The sequence below is a fragment of the Molothrus aeneus genome, chromosome 1, assembly GCF_037042795.1.
Source record: "Molothrus aeneus isolate 106 chromosome 1, BPBGC_Maene_1.0, whole genome shotgun sequence".
In the NCBI taxonomy this organism is placed as follows: domain Eukaryota; kingdom Metazoa; phylum Chordata; class Aves; order Passeriformes; family Icteridae; genus Molothrus; species Molothrus aeneus.
Window position 1 is genome coordinate 50,200,738 of NC_089646.1, and position 16,881 is coordinate 50,217,618.

The 16,881-nt window shown below is 42.2% G+C and overlaps 1 protein-coding gene across 4 annotated transcripts in view; it reads left to right on the forward strand.

The window, feature by feature from the left end:
• Window positions 1–8,115: 8,115 nt before the first annotated feature.
• Window positions 8,116–16,881, forward strand: part of EZH2 (enhancer of zeste 2 polycomb repressive complex 2 subunit) — a 50,511-nt gene continuing 41,745 nt past the window's right edge. For all 4 annotated transcript variants that reach the window (XM_066572272.1, XM_066572281.1, XM_066572288.1 and 1 more), the window contains exon 1: window positions 8,116–8,192. The gene's annotated coding sequence lies outside the window, so the exon portion shown is untranslated. The remainder of the gene's footprint in view (window positions 8,193–16,881) is intronic.

Here is a 16,881-nt window from a genome sequence, read left to right on the forward strand (position 1 = left end):
GTATGAAACTGAAAACAGACTTTGACAGGCTATGGATCATATTTTTTTTAATTTGTCTCCCAACTACATAACAAGTTTAGCTCTTGTCTACATGCATTAATATTCCAAACACTTGGCTCATTAGTCTAATCAAGGGATGGGAAGACCACACAAATGTATGGATTGTTCAGCACGCCTGACCCGCTCATTCACACACATGTAATAGCCCTGCCATTCACCCATGCATAGAAAGGATCACAAAAGCAAACAATGCCGTGCTCACTCATTCACTTAATTAGTTAGTCACTGTTTCACTCACTTGGTTGACTCAGTCCTTCTTACTTACAGCCTTAGAATCTCATCTCGCTTTCCCAGTGAGTAATGCCAATTAAAATTCACTTAAGGCCCACATAGATTGAGAAAATCAGAATTACACCCTCAGTCTGACAGATACTAAACTTCATGAAGCAATCCTTCAATGTGACTCGGAGTATTTTAAGATCTTCGGCAGAAATTTAGTGCAGCACAGGCCTTGCTTAGTCTTCTCCTTTTCTCATCTTTAACTCTCTTGCTTTGAAAGCAAAAGATGGGTTTCTGCCCTCAGTATTATTTAAGCACTATTGAGAGCAAAATCTGACTTTTTAAATGTAAATTATAGACAAGGTTTCAACACTTATGTAGTTGTCAGCCATCTATCCTTCAAAAAACATTTCCCAGCATCAGTCAGCATAGACACTCAGCTATTTCATAATTTTCTTGGCTAAGGTCCAGTTCCCTTAATTTCTCTTAATTGTATGTTTCATAATCAACATGAAGGCTTCAGAGAGGAAAGTGATATGTAACATTTCTAAATTGTTAAACCAATGACCTTTTTTGATCTATGATACAAGATGGATACAAAATCAAATTGGTCATTCTTTCCATTAGATATCTGCCCAGCATTTTCAGCTGACACATAAAATGTAATGTTGTCTGTCAGTCTCATGACCAAGTCTTGCATCACTGCATGATGGAGTTTAATGTACAGGTCTGTCTGTATTTGTACATGCATATAAATCACTGCAATGGCAATCCTTTCATAAAGCATGGTCATAAAGCATGAAAAGCTTATCATCTTCTGATTCTAGAAATAGATTATTTTGCCAGTAACAGCTTTCTCAGACCAGCAGCAGAGTATACTTTTTTTTACCATTTTGATCTTCAGAGATGTCTATATTACAAAAACTGCATATTTGGCAAAAAATTATTTAGAAATAATTGGAAATCCTTATATCTAGGAAGTAAACTCACTGACACAATGTCACAATAGTGAATGGGTCTGGGTAATCCCTTTTCTAAATTTGCATTGATTTGTGGATGTTTTTATCAAGGGCTAAGACTGGAAAAGAAAAAGCCTGGGGTACAAATGTGATAGATATTATGTACTTTGTACATCTCCCTAAACTATTGTGAACATTTTATTTTTATGAATTGCATTATTTTACTTAATGGGTGGATGAGTATCATTATCTTTTTACTTTCACTGTAAAGTCTTTACAGTGAAAATAAAAAGATACATCTTCTTATACTGATTTTTGATGATATAACTTACCATTCCTGGCTAGATTTAACAGTTTATCAAATCCACTTTCAGACTATAGGCATTCCTAGTTTTCTACCATAAAGGCATTCAGATTTTCATTCAGTTTAATCAAGTCTATATTGATAAACATTATTTCCAAGTTTACATTTATGAATTTACCAACCTTGAATATGTCAGATCTTATGTGTATATACATAATATAATATACATTATTTCAAAACAGGCATGTAGGTTTGCCTTAAGTGCAAACGCCTCCTACTATTTTAGATATCAGGATCATGCAATTCTAGGACAGAACAGGACAGGACAGTACCTTTACAAAGAAGGAGCTGAAAGCAGACGTGACATAAATATCAAAGAGAAAACGAGGAGGGGTAAATGATTTCACAACTGCATTCGCTTTTGCAAACACTCTGACTTATCTCTACATGTATGTTGCACGTGGCTGTCGGAAGAAGTACATTCTGCAGCCAAACATGAAGATTTCATTCTAGTCAGTGAACTCAGTCCATCTGCTAGGGTAATTTAACCACTGCCTCTGGAGAACTTTGACATATCAGAAACACAATATTCAAATAGAGCTCAGGCTTTTAATCTCGGATTTGGCCTGATGGGAGACCATCATCCATCAACACTTATTGAATACCCACTTGAACCTTTAAATTTGCAGCAAAATTCTCCCCTGTGAATGGCACACTCAGCAGTATCATACAGGCTACGCTGCCAAAACCACCTGGAAATGGGGCCAGGACTTTGCAATTTAAGTTCTCAGGCATATGTCTTTGTGGCAATTTTGTGATATTATACCATTTAGGCCTTCAAGTGGTTTGAATATAAGAGTAAATGCAGGTGAAGTAAGGAATAAAAAAGAAAAGGAAAATGCAAGCAGAAAAGGAAAGGAAGAGAATGTATTTTCCTCACACAACTTAATCAGCTCCTGTGACCACAAAATAATCAGAAGTAGATTATTTGAGGTGAAAGAATTTCCTACAGAAAGTCTTAAAAACATTTCCAGTTGAAGGCAGGGGAAGTCAATTAATCCCTTTCACAAATTGAAATGGATGATCACATGCAATAAGCTTCATCTCTGCGTGTTAGAAAAGTTAACGGGAAATCACTTATGCTGCTCAAGTTGTTGCATAAAAACAATGGAGCTTTCCTTTCAGCAAAATTTCTCTTTAGCCAAAAGGATACTGTCTTGCATTTAATATAGAACCATAGTTTGTGTCAGCTGTTTGTATCACTCTTACTCCCACTTTTATTTGTCTTGCATCCCCTGTAAAACCTTGAACACAGTATGACAGAGCTGAGGTGGCGCAGCATAGTGAAAACACTTATACCCAGCAAAAAATGTATTACATACCTTTACCATGACACACAAGGCAAACACTCAGTGAAAGGACAGGTAGCTTTCTGTTACTTGGGGATGTGTGTGAGGGGTGTGTGTGTGCTATTGATGCATTTGCAGAGCTAGGAACCAGCTGCATGCGTTACCATTCACAGCATCAGATGCAGGCAGCCCGTAAATGGCACAGAAATCTGTGCATTTTCCTCTAATAGTGCTGCATCAAATCCTGGCTATGTTTAGCAAGGTTACCTTTTTTTCCATGCATGCAGTCTGTTTAATTGTCATTGTTAGACAATATGTCCACACTTGCCACTGAACATGTTTGACACTGAGAATCTCTCCTTTGGTTGGGTGAGTTTCCAGGTACTGGCTCTTGTGGAAAGTGCATCAAGTGAATTGGCAGCCACTCCTTTAGTTGCACAGCAGGCAAAGAGTCCACAGCAGGAGTAACTTCTTCTAGCAGGGACCCTTAGAGCACGGTGTGGTGCTTCTTTCAGGGGCATGCCTTTGGCAGTGGGTCTGTGCTGCTGTCCTTTCCAGGCCCCAGGCCCTGTGCCTTCGGGCCACAGCACCCTACTTTTCCAGGAAGGACAGTGCAGGACCCTCAAGCACCATTGCTGAGACATGGCAGCTCTGACAGACACAGTTGTTTATGTCATATCTTGCAATGACTCGTCTTCTCCTCATTTAGCCTAATGAGCACCATACCCACAGTTATGTTGGCCTATTTTCTGATTATTAAATCCAATTCTGCAGAGAAGCATATGGCAAACGGGGAAAAAAAAGAGGTCAGAAAGGATGCACAAAACTGTTCATAAGGTTACATTTCTTTCAGGGAAATTGGTCCATAAGTACCAGTAAGATATTAATGTAAAACATTTAAAAACATAGCTGATCTTAAAGTGGCTAGTTACAAAACATGGTCGTTAATTGCTTGTTAAAAGTTAACATAAACTCCCTGCTTTTTATAATGTTACAAGAGGCCAATACTTTAAAAAGGTCTCTGATATGCCATTTTATCATATGCCATTTTATATGCTGATTTCTGTGTAATCATTGCTGTGCATAAGAGATAAATGCTATTACAGATTTAGACTCTACTTACTTTAGATCTTTGATTGTACTTACATTTCCATGTATGTAAACATTTTGTAAAATCTCATCAAATTCACATGGGCCAAAATGCAAAATTTCAGGCACACAACAAGCTGGGGTCTCTAGGAAAGTACAAGGTTAGGAAAACACAAAGAAACAAAGATCACGCTCCTAAACGTTCTACGGCATGAAATTCTACTTGCAGCGCTACCGGCTCTGATTGTAGGGGTAGGTGTAACCAGGACAGGGTGTGCATCCTCCTTCCCTCCCCTCCAGCGAGCAAGGGAGCTCAGACACGAGCAGGCTGAAGCTCTGGAGGCTGTGTGACCGATCCGTGGAGCCACCAGCCCGCGCCACGGAGGAGAGCCAGCCCAAAGCTGCTCGCAGCTTTGTTACGCTGCCATTCCGGAGCACAAAGGAAAGCGACGCTGCCATCAGCAAGTCACCAGCTTATCTACAAGAATTACACAGGCAGCTACCGGCGTGTCTGCTCCGAGCTGCCGGTGCTGGAGGCAGCCTTGCTGTGCCTCTCCTGAAAAAAAAATTGGTGGGCAAGGGGAAAACTGGCCAACATCTCTGGTTATTCCAGGCCAAGGTAGTTCCCAAACAGGTCTTGCTTGGTTCCCCCAGCCTGATGAAAAAACCCCATATGATTCCAACTACAAGGAAATCTTAGGAGTGCATAAAGAATAATCTATGCTTTGGAAATACCACCCTACTTGAGATATTAAAAATATCTAAAATAAACCACTTAACTGTTAATTTTGCTTTGTAGCCAAATTTTGTTTATACCTTTTTTTCCTGGTCTCAAATGTCACTCTTTAAAGGGGGAAAAGAGGCACATGAGTATTCCCCCCAGAAGCAATCATAGTTAGGAGCATCCTCTGTTGCTGTCAAACAGGTTTTTTTTTTTTTTTAATGTCTGATTGATGCTGGTGATTTAGCCCTGACAAATCTTTATTCTACTATTTTAGTCATACATACAATATGAACATACATGTTACATTCATGTGTGCGAACATAGAAAAAGCTCTTATACAGTGTGTTAGCTATAAAAATAGGGCAAATGCTTTCAACAGTTCCAGAAGGGTCTAAAACTAATACTTTTTTCTTGACCCTGATTTTATTTCATTGTCTTATAACACATGAATATTTCTTCAATGTTAGCCACTTTTCTCAAAAGCACTGTTCCATGCTGCCACCAGAATTCACTCCTTTGAGAAGGACTCCTCAAAATACCAGGTTTTGTAATTCTTTCAAAAATTGTTGCACTATTTTTGCCTAAAGATCCAATCTGAATGTCTCTGCATAATACAGATCCTTGTTCAAATAGTTGCTCTTTAATCACAGAAATACAGCAGAAACAGAAAACTACTTGGCTGGTTTACTCTGTGAAAACAGAAAGTCTGTGAGGAGCTCGTTGCAACATTATCCTGTGTAGAGAATCAAACTGTTACTAAAATTCTCCAGGATGTTTGAGGCAGCCTGAACTATGGATCAGGAAATCATCACCTCACGGAGTTTCTTGACAGGAGTTCATCGCTTTAAGAGCCTAGAATAGAGCGATGGTGGAGAGATTGTTTTGTACAGTGCAAAGGAGAAAGAGTAACTCAGTTCAAAACATGTACGGTTTTCTAGTGAGCATCAGTTTCAGGTGTGAATAATGTGCTGTGCAAGAGAGGAAAAGGATGTGATCTGTGCTGAGGTTTAGTTCACAGGGTAGGTTCTGTGATGCAGATCTTTCTACCTTGTGGCTGAACGTACCTGTTACATTAAGTCACTTAACACTCATCTAGCAATTGTATTTTTTTCTTGTTGACCAAAACCAGATCTTATGAAGTGCAACTTGAAGGATCAAAATAAATTATAAAACCTAAATTGTGAAGGGACTGGGTAGCCATTTTGGTGGTGGCAGCCATCTTGGGGCAGAATAGATTCAAAATAGCTGAATTTCCAGAAAATATTAATGTTTTTCAAATGTAATATTTTTGTCAATTGTCAGCCACTCTATTAGAGGAAGGTTATAGCTATCTACCACGATATGATAAGTAACTGTAACAGGAAATAATTTCTGCTGCATGTTTTTTGCTTGCAACTCATGAAACCCCAGAGATTAAAAAAAAAGAAAAAAAAAAAAAAAAAGAAGAGCTACTATTAGAAACCCCATTTTACGGCCATGAGGTAAATCAAGAACATATAGTGCAGGAATGTCCACACTTGAGACCTCACTCCAAGTTTAATACACAATGAAGTCCGGAAATTTTAAGCACTTTCACATAGAAAGAGACTATAAAAACACACAAGTACATTGCCTTTAAGTAGGAGAACACTGAGCCTCACTTGGCACATAAGCCAACTGCATTATTTGGGGATGAAGGTGCATATGTGGTTTCCCCGCAAGAGATTTTTATCACTTAGGACCTCATTACAGTGGCCACTGCTCATATTTTGGACTTTGACCCTGAAGAAGCGCTAAGGTAGCGCTAGGAAGCACAAGGAAGAGGGAAGCTGATATTTGGTGAGGAAGGATGGCAAGGATGTGTCGATTGCTCCAGCGCACATCGAAGTGGCACTCGATGTGGGACGAATGGGAAAGGGACCTGGTCACAAGGGAGGTGGAGAGTATAATTAGAAAACTTATCTTGGCAATTTTATTTTTCCCTGCTGAAGCCGACTAAAGGCTGGAGCGACCAGAGAGCAGGACGACAGCAGAGTAAAGGTGCACGGACCCTCAAGGTTTAAATACAGCCTCGGCAACAAGATTGATGAGCACGGCTCGTGGATTAGAAACGAGGGAAAACGACAGCAACCTTAGAGGCTGGAGACAGCACGTAGCGAGCAACAGGATGCGAGCCTGATGCGGAGAGAGCACTTTGCTGCTGGGATTTATGACATCCCCCCATGCCAGGGGGAAGCCGCGCTGGATGCGAAGCAGCGAGGCAGAGGAAGCCGCCGGTGCGAAGCCCTGAAGGAGGGCTGGCGGCGGTAAAGTTTGGGCGAGCAAAGGTCAGGCGGGCGGACGCGAGGCAGCAGCGCTGCGAAGTGACTCAGCCGGCCCAGACATCCGCCGGGAGCGGCGGGGCTGCCCCGCGGGCGTGGGCTGTCCCCAGCCTCCAGGGCTGATACATCCTCGTTTTCCCGACGTGTCACATCTGTGAGCCACGCAAGCCCACGGCATGATTTGGCAACGTGGGCGCGTTTGTGATTTATTTCCTCCGCGAGAGACTTGTCTTAGTCAGAACCCCCTTACAGTGGCCGCTGCTCATTTCTGCCCCTGAAGATGCGCTGAGGTAGCCACAAGGAAGAGGGGAGGTGATATTTGGTAAGGAAGGCTGGATGACGGCACTTGTGGAAGTAAGGGTACGGCTCCAGCGTATCTCGGAAGTGGCATGGGATGCGGTCACACGGGAAGGGCTAAGTACCCGCCAGGAAAACTTATCTTGGCAATTTCATTTTTCCCCGCGGAAGGTGGAGAAAGGCTGGAGTGACCTCCGGCGGCTGAGCTCCCGCGCCGGGGCAGCAACAAGCGGAGCGGCGGCGGGCACGGAAGACCCACTCCGGACATTCCCGCCCCTCGGGACCGTTAGGGCCGTTACGCCTCTCCCGCTCTCGGACCGATTCAAACTCGGCAGCGGCGCCGAGCGGGAGCGGGAGCGCGGCCCCTCCCGGTGCCCGCCAATCCTCTCGCCTGCCTCCCTGCGCTGTCCCCTCCCTCTGCCCCTCTCCACGTGAGGGGACCGGAGGGTTTCAGAGCCTCCGCGGCGCGGCGCGGCCCCGGGCCCTGCCCCGCCGCGCGGCGCGGGGGGGGCGGGCGCGCGGGGGGCGGCAGGCGCGGGGGGAGCGCGAGCCCCCCGTCCCCCCGCGCGGGCAGCGCGAGAACAAAGAGTTCTCCCCACCCCTCCCTGCCCCCCCCGCACGTGGGGAGCGAGGGCGCGCCCCTCGCCCCGCCCTCCGCCGCGTTCGATTGGCCCGGCGGGGCCCCGGCCGCGTCCGTCCGGCCAATGGGGGCGGCGCTCGGCGCTCGCCAATGAGCGCGATGGCGATTGGGCCGGCGTGTTTGGCGCTCGGTCCGGGAGGGTGAATCCGGCAGCCGGAGGCGGAGGGAGGCAGAGCGGGAGCGCCGAGCGGAGCTGGCGGCGGCACCGGCGGGAGCGGCGGCGGCTCGGAGCCGGGGCGGCGGGGGGGCGGGTGAGTGAGCGGGAGAGCGAGCGACACCTCGCGGGCTTGAGGCGGCGGCGGCGCCGGGAGCGGCTATTTATACCCGGGTCCTTTGTCATGGGGGAGGGGAGGAGGGGAGGGGGCGGCAGGGAGGAAGGGAGGGGAGGGGAGGATGGCGGCGGCGGCGGCTCCCGGGGAGCAGCCGCGTCCCCTTCCCGCGGGGCGCCGGCGGGCAGACACGCGGGCTCCCGGCCGGTGACAGCTGGAGGGGGGAGACATGGAGTCTGGAGTGCCCTTTGTCTAAGTTGGCTCCGTCCAGCCCGGCCGGCGGCTCCGATCCCCGCCCGGCGGGGCGCACACCCGGGCTGGGGGCGAGCTCGCCGTCACTCCTCCGAAGGGCGGGGGGCGGCGGGCGGGAGGCAGAACGGGGGGCAGACCGGGCGGCGATTCCCTTCCCTTCGTCTCGGCTCCAGCCGGCGGCACGCGGCGGCGGCTCCGGCGCGGGCAGAGGGAGGTGTGCGTGTCTGTGTGTGTGGCCGTGTCTCTGTGTGTGTGAGTGTGTGTGTGTGAAATGAGGGGAAATCCGTGTGCCCGCTGTGGGCAGCGCGGCACGCAGCTCGTCCCTCTCCTCCCGGGAGGGAGGCTGGGACAGGTCCGCCCGGCTCCCGGAAGCCGGGGCCGGCCGGGCGGGGAGACTGAGCGCGCCCCAGGCGGGACGGCGGGGCTGGGCTGGGGGCTCCCGCCTCGGCTTTGGGGCGCCCCGGGCTCGGGGAGGGAGCTCGGGAGGGGCCGGGGGGGAGCTCAGTCTGGCGGCCGCTCCTGCCAACTTCCCAGTCGTGGAGAACTCCGTGCGATCCCGATCTTCCAGAGCGCCGCAAGAAAGTTCATCGATAGCTGGAAATTGTGGGGGTTTGGGTCCCATATCGCCAAGCACGGCGATACGGAGCGCTGTTTAAAGCTAGGGTGTCTAGGGTGGTGCGAAAGAGAGTACCGGGCTGAGCCGTCCATGAGCAACAAATGTGTGGCTGGATAAAGAAATCGGTGTGTTGTGGCATCATGCACGTGTATTTAACATTACCAGGACTCCGTGGTGATTGCAAAATTGTTATTCATACACGAAAGAAAGGCAGTGTGTGCACAAATGTGTGGCAGGAATGGGACAACAGACTTGTACATTACTCGAGATACTTATTTCTAACTTACAAAGCACCATACTGATTGTATTGGAGCAAGAGAAAAGTTTTTCATTTTTAAAGCTGGAAGTTCAGATTCTTGTTCTCTCTGATGAGAAGCATTTAACAGTTTGGAGAAGCTAATTTAGTTCTAGCAGGATAGGTTTGTCTTTGCTTAAGTCTAGCAACTCTAGTTTCAGCTATCGTGAGTTTGGTTCTTACTAATACAGATTTCAGTGAAGAGTTTTTACCAGCACGTTTAGTGTAATCTTCACATCTAAGTGGGGATTTTTCTCAAAGATAGGTTAATTTTTTTTAGGGTTGGCACATTCAGATTCTTTAACCAATTAATAAAAATTTAAAGGTCATTCTTTGTTTGTCCCCAGTGTCTATATCAAATTGAGAGTCCGGGGAATGTTTTTTTTGTGGTAACAATAAAGCATCTGCAGAAGGGTGAGTATTACTTGTACATAGTAGTATAACTAGTCTCACTTGTGATTATTAAAATGTGAATATTTGAAAGCTACTAAGTCTTTCAGAAAACACACTGCCAGTATTTTAGGAGATGTGACTCAAAAGTTTTCTGTGATGCGTTGAATGTTTTTAAGAGCTAGTACTTTACAAAGTACTGGATAAAAAAAGTCACATTTCTTGTTCAGGAGTTTCCTTTACAAGAAAAAAAAAAAGGAAAAATATTTTTTTCCTTCCTCCGCCTCCATGAGAAATGAAAGTAACAATTAAAGTTAAACAACCTGTGCAGAAATCTGTGACAGTATAATGTTCCATGAGATGCCAACTGCTATTTTTGTCTGGAACTTTGGAAGGATTCAAGACTTAAATTTAGAAGGAAAATTGGGAAAAACTTTTGGGTTCTTTCATAGATTTTTTAATATGTAATTTCACCTTGAAAAGTGGCAGACGCTGGAAATCTGCACCTTCAAATAGTCTTAAAATGTCACTGCTCAGTTTAAAATGAGCTGAAGTGGTGGTGTGTAAGCTTAGGCCAGAGACTTGAAATTCAAGCTCAACTTTTTTCCCCCCTGCTGTGTTTTTTTCCTTTCTTCCTAAAACTGCCAACAAGCTGAAATATGGTGATTTCTTTGAAGACATGCTTTCAAATTGGTTTTTGTTTGTTCTGTAACATTGCAACCTTCATAGATGAGATGTAAATGTTCCTGTGCTATTTCTTACCTGCAAAGAAACTTTGGCTTAGGGAGAAGGGAATTTTAGTGTATTAATTGTATGCATGGGCTGTATTAGATATGGAGAGAGTGCAAGCCCCTTTCTGTAAAAAAGCTTGTGTCAGAATAAACTACATCCAGAATCCAGTGCAGGCCAACAGTGCTCCCAGGAAAGTTGGTGCACTCTAAAATTCCTCTTGCAATTAGTCAAAAGAAGTGCTCTGTCACCATTCACGAGACAGTTCAGCTTCTGTAGCTGTGTAGATCATGGATGCATTTTAGTAAGTTCACAGCTGTAATGGTAAAACTGAATAACAATTTTAGGTGATAGTTCTATATTCATGTGATTGAACAGTGAGAGTTGTTTTTAAAAATGGCTGCAATACTGACAGAAGGCACATTTAATAAATGTCTGCTTTACATTGTGTTTGAGGACAAGTGCTGTGGAAGAACTTTAGTGTTGGCTGTAATTTGGAAGTTCTGTAATTCCACTGTTAATACTTACAGATGGATCTTAGGTGACTTGAGGAAAAGTATCTGTGAAGCTTTAGGAGGAATAACATTTTCCCCAGCAGGGATGCTGAAAATCTCAGGAACAGAACCAGAACCTGGCCTTTGCTAAGCAAGGAAGTTCACTGAATTGATAAAGTAATTTTGGCAGTATTACTTATCCAAGCAAAATTCACTTTACCAGATTTTTTAAAGTGAAGGAAATGGGCTGCATACTGTAAATACAATTCTTAATGATTTGATGGAGGTGTTTGCGTAACACTTACATTAACAAACGAGACCACTGTTAACAGGAGCTGTAGGACAGTAACAGGAGGTTTATTTTAAAGTTGAAGCTGCTTCCAGCCTTCTGTTCCTTCCGTCACCAGGGTCCATGGAGAGCTGTGCTGGGCCTGTTGAAGTGGTGTCTGATTGAAGACAGCATCTGTAAATGTATCTATCTATAAATGTATCTACACATTTAACACCTAAGTGTATGACTTGTACAACTGCTCTGGAGTGGCTAAGTCAGTCTTTAAATGGATGAGTTACTCCTGCACTGACATAGCTACTTTAACTAAAATTATTCCTTAAACTATGTCTGAGAGGAGAACAGTGAGGCAAACGAAAATCTTGTATAAAATGTACCCAAACCAGCAAAATCTTGTAATAAATTGTATGCAGAAGAGAGAGGGGTGCTTCACAGGGGAATGGTGACAACACTTGTTACAAGTTAGTCAAACGCTCAGGCTTATTTTTTAGCTGAGTATATGCCCAAGGGTTTTGTTGAGCTAAAGATTAAAAGGAAAACAATGTGCAGAATTACTAAGCAGGTATTCTATCTGTTCTCACAGAGATCAGTTAAAGGCTTTGGGATGATAGTGTGTAGGTCTATTTATGGATGAGGTGAAACTAAAAATAAAATTTATTGAGGGACGGTTCTATTGCCCTCCAAGCAAGAAACACAGAAGTTTTCTAAAACATGCTGCTTTCTGTAACTGATAGTAATAGGCAGTTTGGTTATACACCTAGATTTCCACTAAGATGGGTCAGGCTGTGGACTTGGTTCTGAATTAAAAGGTAAAGTAACATTACTAAACTTGAGTAGAGGCAACTATTAAGAAGAAGAGTGAAAGGTGTAATTTGCATACAAAATTGACAAATTAAGCTTTCTTAAAAATACTTCGAAAGAAAGGAATTTTTAAATATATAATAAATATTTAGCCACAGGTTTGTAAATGGATTGTAATTTAAAAATATTGGGAGAGAAGAGGATGTCTATGAATGCCCTTGCTGTGTCCACAAAAAAAACCACCAACCAACCAAACAGCACTCGCCCTCAAATTAGTGTGGATCATGCTCTTATTTAAGAAAGCTTTTGGCTACCTGGCTGAAGCTTGGACATATGATTTTTCATTTATTGTGCCTCTGCTCTGTTTGTAAAAACTGCTGTTGACTTGGAATGATTTATAATGCATTCTCTGCTTCCTATCTAGTGGTAAAATCAGTAGTATTCTTAAAGTAAGAAGGCCATTTGGACATTTAGATACATACTGTGCGTGATCTGAATGCTGTGGATAAAAATAACAGTGTAATGATGTGAGGGGATCAGCATAGTGTTGTCATTTGCTTGAAAATGTGATGTAGTACTTCCAAAGCTTCTAATTGGGATATATATATGGTTTCATTAGCAAATGAGGTAAAACTGGTGTCTTACTGTGTGCAAATAAAGACTTCCTTGATACACAATTACAGAATACTGCAGAATTTGCTATTAGTTTTCTTTTTTTGTATATACATATGGTGCCTGCTTGAATAACATTGTATGTGTAATTATGCTAGCAAAGTAGTACAAATTGCAGTTCACATCCTAAGCTTTTTTGGATGTGAACTGAAAATAAATCTGTACAGGAGGGTATGATTTCTTTATATTTTTAAATTGTTTTTTGATCTAGAACCAGGCCTATTTCCCTTGTCAGTTATTTGTTGTATCTGGCTCCTTTCCATTCTGCCTTTTACATGGTTAGTTCAGTTTTTCCTGACATGCATTCTCTATTCACAGCCTGCATGTTCGGTTTAAATCCCAAAGCCATCAGATGTAATTTAAAGAAACAAAGCGTTTGAAAGGAAGGAAACTCAAATCTTATAACCCATATGTAATTTTAATTTTTTTTAGTGTGTGCTGGTTTCCTTTCCGTGTTTCTTAGCATGAGTGGATCTGGCAAGCTTTATATTTTTGGTGTGTAGTCTGATTTCGTTTTTACTAATAAGAAAAAATTCCAGAGCTGGAATTAATTTTGCTGCTTCTGTAAGAAGTTGTATGGATGTGTGTTATAGATACTTGATTTACCCGTGGAACTGTACCATGGCAAATTACGGGATTGAAGTCGGTATTGTAGTCTCTTTTTTAGTGTTACAGTATATAACCAGGACAGTGTAAATTGTGTCCTTTGTGATAACTTCTTCCTGTTGTATGACTAGTTTGTGCCACGTTTCTAGTGAGTATTTATTGCCAATGTGTTTAGTGCAAAGCTAAATCCAGTAAGTATTAGAGGAAGAGGTCGACATACATTGTTTTATTCTTAACCTAGTTTAACCATTCATGGTGGTTAAACTATGTTAAGAATAAAACAATGTATGTACATGGTTGCTTTGAAGTGGGGAGATATAAGGTCCCAAGACCTTATTTAGTATTTGCAGTTCTCTTCCACAGCCTAAGGGAGATGTTTTCTTTTTCACTGAAGGGTGGTAGAATTTTTGGGGGTTGCATGTTTGGTTTTTTTTTTCTTTTACCTTTTTTTCTGTTTTTTTTTCCAAGATAAACTGTTTCTAATTAGTTTTCTGTATTAAGTCAAGCTTCTGGAAAAGCAATATCTGTATATGTGGTTTTTTTTCCTTTTTAAACAACATCTAATATAATGTGCAGGTGGATTTATTGCTGTATACCTTACAGAATAAGGATGCCATACGTTAGACCCAGTTATTTTGCGAATTTTTAAATGATTGTTTTTAAAATAACTCTTGTGGTTACTTTCATTATTTGAAACTCATTTTGGAATTATTCAGGCAAATGGCAAATACCAGTTCAGCTTCAATTTGCCCCACTGCTCTACAGTAAATTCTGCATACATGGAAGTGTAATGTCTTTCAAAGTTAAGCTTTTAGGCTATTTGCCTAAGCAGGGAAGGAGTATGGAATAACTATTGAACCTGAATTGTTGTGCTTCAGGATTTTTCCTGTGTGGAGTGTGTGTTGCTTTTGCAAGTATGGGTTGAACAGAAGAACCTATGGCTATTTTAGTTTTTAGAGTATAAAAGGTGTGTCCACAAAACAAGTTCAGGTGGAATAGACTATGCTCTTCAAATTCTCATCATAAATTATTTTGCCTGTGGAGACATGTCTTAAGTGTTCCTAGCAAGTGTTACTTTTTCTGCCAGATTTATCCAGGATATCAAAAAGCTAAATTTTTAAGAGTTGGAGGTGTTAGGCAATAGAGGTTAATTGGAATGTGTGTGGGAGTCATCTAACTCCTCTGGGTGTCTGTGAATGAGTGTGAAAAGAGTAATTCTGGAGGTATGCATTTGAGCAACTCAAAGGTGAAGCTCCAGCTTTATGCATAAAACTCTTTCTCCTGACAATTAGCCAGGCTTGGTTTGCTGTGAGGAACGTGGGATGGTTTTAATTGTGACTTGTAAAAAGTATGATCAAATTTGGGCTTGAAACTTTTTGTTGCTGTGGTGCTACTTGGAGTTTTAAAATGTTTTATTTGTTTTTTGAGCCAAATAATCTTACTCATCCATGCAAATGTTAGAAATATTTATAGAAGCAGATATCCAAGTGAAAAGCAAGTAGTTGCATTACCTGGTGCATGGTGTAAGGCTCACATTGCCCAAAGTGAAGTGAGATGTCAGTCAGTTTCAGTTACTGCCAATTTGGTTCAGTCTTTAATATAAAATATTTGGTTATGGTCTCCCTGTTCTCCCTTTCCCCTCCCCCCACCCAAGTGGACAAGTACTTGAACTTCTTGTTTTTATTTCCAAACCAGTATTTTTCTAAAAGTATCAAATGTTGAAATATGCTGGAAGAAAGTGGTAATGGAGGGAATTCAGAAGTTTTTTTCTTTTAAATGGGTTGCTCTTACTCCTTAAGTGGTGTTCAGTAATGATTTAATGTCTGTTTTTACTTCTCTAAATCCTGAAGTGGGGACACAGAAAGATTTTTTTGAAGGGAAGAATAGCTTTGAAGTTTGCAGGCTTGCTTATCCAGATAGAACACTCCAGTATGGATTTATCTTTTTCTTTAAGGACTGTCTGAAAACAAATTATGTTCTGTTACTTTTTGTATTCTACTGTTTTATTTGTTTAGGGAAATGTATTGAAAAACTAATTATTTGTATTGAAATCTTATTTTCTTATAAACAGACATAACATTTTTGTTTTTCTCTACTGAAAAGAATGAAACTGAGAAGAATCCATACCGGTGTTTCTAAAAGAGTAAATGTTCTAAATGAAGAATTCCCACAAAATGAGATAATGTCAAAATAAATCTGAAGGCAGTGTGGTATTAGGAAAAAAGAAGTCATCAAATTGATGCTCTCCTTCCTTATATCAGAGAAAATCTGAAGCTTAGACCAGTGCTGTTGTGGGATCTTGCTCAGGCACTTCATGTTTAATCAACCTATAATTAGTTACAAAAACTTTTAAAATTGTTGGGGGGTTTTGTCATGATCAGATGAGTTCTTGTGGGTTTTCTTAATGATTGCTACTTAAATTTCTGAAGCAGATTGTTTAAGATTATTTTAGATGTTAAGGAACATGAATTTGATTATTTTCTGAAATGCTTCTGGAAGATCGAGAGTTACTTGTAAACTCTGAGCTGCAAAGTTTTTAACATGCTGGCAGATAGAGTAAGGGGTGTTGAATACTGGCAGTTGCTTTGCTTTGTTAGTTTTCTAATGCAGAAAAATAGAAGATTCTCATTTAAAAAGAGCAAGAAGATAAATTAAGATTTCTCATGTTTTTCCAGGAAGCAAAAGGGAGTGAAGGACCATTTCTTTCTATTTAATATCCAAGAGCTTATTGACACTTCATTCTTTCCTTTCTTTCTTCCTTGTCTGAAGGAGTTTTTAGTATCTGCCTGGTCAGTATATAGTAATGATAGAAACTCCTGAGAAGATTTTAATGCAGCATAGTGTTAAACTATGTATGTGAACTGTTAGGGGAGAAAGCAAGAAACAAAATGCTGTAGCAGGCAAACTAACATTTATAGTTTAAAAAAAATCAGATGGGGAGCATCATTGAAGAAAACGTGAATTCTGTGAACCCTCGAGCTGACATGTTCCTCTCCTGTCTTGTGTGTCAGTAAAACTGAACTACTCTGCCTTACTAAGTGAGGAGAGCATTTACAAAAATAAGTGGTATGAACTGAGCACATCCAGAAACTGATCTGCAGACATAGGCATTTAATACTGTCACAAGGAGCTGAAAATTGGAAGGCCTAAGGCCATGGCTCAGTGTCCTTAGGTGGGGCCAGAATGGCTGGATGCTCACTTTCTTCAGTCAAAAGCAGCAAGATATTTTCAGCCAGAGGACTTCCTTGCTTCTGTCAATGGCTGGAGAAATGCTCCTGCTGTCAGGAGGGAAATGATAGCACAGGTGCTAGTAAAAGAGCTTCTTTTTGTAGCAATGCCAGCATAAAGTAGGAGTGATGCTTGAAAGTCAAAGCTAGCAGTTTTTGTCTGATATGTTTGGGCAGTAATGAGGAGCTGTGTTTGGAGAGATTACTTCAACTGTTAAAAACAGACTGGAAACAGTAATTGATGAAGGAAAGTATGTGTTATGATCTAGGCAAGCCTAAGTCAGGAGTTGAATACGTGGA